Source organism: Rhinopithecus bieti, unplaced genomic scaffold, assembly GCF_001698545.2.
Source record: "Rhinopithecus bieti isolate Rb0 unplaced genomic scaffold, ASM169854v2 scaffold_17773, whole genome shotgun sequence".
Classification (NCBI taxonomy): domain Eukaryota; kingdom Metazoa; phylum Chordata; class Mammalia; order Primates; family Cercopithecidae; genus Rhinopithecus; species Rhinopithecus bieti.
Window position 1 is genome coordinate 1 of NW_016808838.1, and position 2,145 is coordinate 2,145.

Consider the following 2,145-nt stretch of genomic DNA (forward strand, 5'->3'; position numbering starts at 1 on the left):
TTTGGACTCAGCCCACCTGCACCCAGGTGAAATAAACAGCCTTGTTGCTCACACAAAGCCTGTTTGGTGGTTTCTTCACACGGACATGTGAGACAAAAACACTGCTGAAAAAAATTAAAAGAAGGGCACGGTGGCTCACACCTATAATCCTATAATCCCAGCACTCTGGGAGGCTGAGGCAGGCAGATCACTTGAGTTTAGGAATTCAAGACCAGCCTAGGCAACACGGCAAAACCCCGTCTCTACTGAAAATACAAAAATTAGCTGGGTGTGGTGGTGCATGCCTGTAGTCCCAGCTACTTGGGAAGCTGAGGCAGTAGAATCGCTTGAACCTGGGAAGCAGAGATTGCAGTGAGCCAAGATCAAGCCACTGCAGCCTGGGCAACAGAGCAAGACTCCATCTCTCAAAAAAAAAAAAAAAAGACAGAAACAAATGGAAAGACATCTCATGTTCATGGATTGGCAGGTTTAATATTGCTAAGATATCTGTACTACCAAAAGCTATCTACAGAATTATTGCAATCCCTACCAAAATCTCAAGGGCATTTCTTGTACAAATTAAGAAATCCACTCTAAAATTCACATGGGGCCGGGCACAGTGGCTTACACCTGTAATCCCAGCACTTTGGGAGGCCAAGGCAGGCGGATCACGAGGTCAGGAGATCGAGACCATCCTGGCTAACATGGTGACACCCCATCTCTACTAAAAATACAAAAAAATTAGCTGGTCGTGGTGGCGGGCGCCTGTAGTCCCAGCTACTCGGGAGGCTGAGACAGGAGAATGGCGTGAACCTGGGAGGCGGAGCTTGCAGTGAGCCGGGATGGCGCCACTGCACTCCAGCCTGGGCGACAGAGTGAGACTCCATCTCAAAAAAAAAAAAAATCATATGGAACACCAAGGGCCTCTGAATAACGGAAACAATCTTGAAATAGAGCAAATTTGGAGGTCTCATACTTCCTGATTTCAAAACATAAAGTAATCAAAACAGCATGATACTGGTACAAAGACAAATAGAATTATGGAATAGAGAGCCCAGAAATAAACCCTTGATCAAAATACTTAGCATGCATGCCAGGTGCAGATCTCAGCTACTTGGGAGGCCAAGATGGGAGGATCACTTGAGCCCAGGAATTTATGACCGGCCTGGGCAATATAGCAAAACCTTGTCTCAAAAGCAAAAAAAAAAAAAAAAAAAAAAAAAAATGCCAGGCATGGTGTCTCACGCCTGTAATCCCAGCACTTTGGGAGCCAGAGGTGGGCGGATCACCTGAGGTCAGTGTTTGGACGAACGGAGGCAAGATGGCGCACTTCCGGGTTCTTCATCACCAACTTTTCCCACGCGTGCGAAAATGCAGCCGACGCCTGGGAAGGTGCAGACCAATCGGGCATGCGCCAGGTGACGTCAATCCGAAGAGACCAAGATTTACCTGGTCGTACCTGCGGAACGCCCCTGACACGCCCGTGCCCCGCCTATTGCCCTCCCACTCCTAGAAAAGCCGCTCCGGCCGGACGCCACGCGCGGACTTCCCAGCCCCACTCCTGTCGGGATGTCGGGACTGTATCAGGAACCCCGCCCGAGAGCCCCACCGGGGGACTCTGTCGGCCTCCTTTGCCGGAGGCCGACAGACCTCTCCCTACCCACCTTTTTTCCCTGAAGCTAGGTGACCAAAAATAAATTTGCAGTTTTGCTCCTAACCTTGCCTATCTGCTGGTTCTTTTGTGCCCGCTCTGGTGGTCTTAGAAAAACAAATCAGTTGGTGCCGAAACCCGGGAGGAGACCCCTCCTCAGGCCTCTAAGGATTGAGGAACCTCCTCCTGCTTCCACGCCGCAGACGGACCAGGACCTGAGACCCACTTCCCTCACTCTCATGGCCTCTCTGGGGTAAGTGCCCTTGTCACCTCTTTACCTCCCTCGGCCAAAAGTCCTGCACAGGTCCGAGGCCCACTTTTGAGCCACCAAGTGGCTCGGGAGCCCCGTTCAGGACAGAGACGTCCGCCTGAAGGTAATCTCCACTTTGGCTCCATGAGCCTCCAGTCTGTCTCTGCTGGTTCCAAAGGACGCTTTGAAGCCAGGCAGAGATCCACTTCCATTTCCATTGTGTCCATTGTGTAAGTAAAGAGGAAACAAACGGGAAACCCCCCAG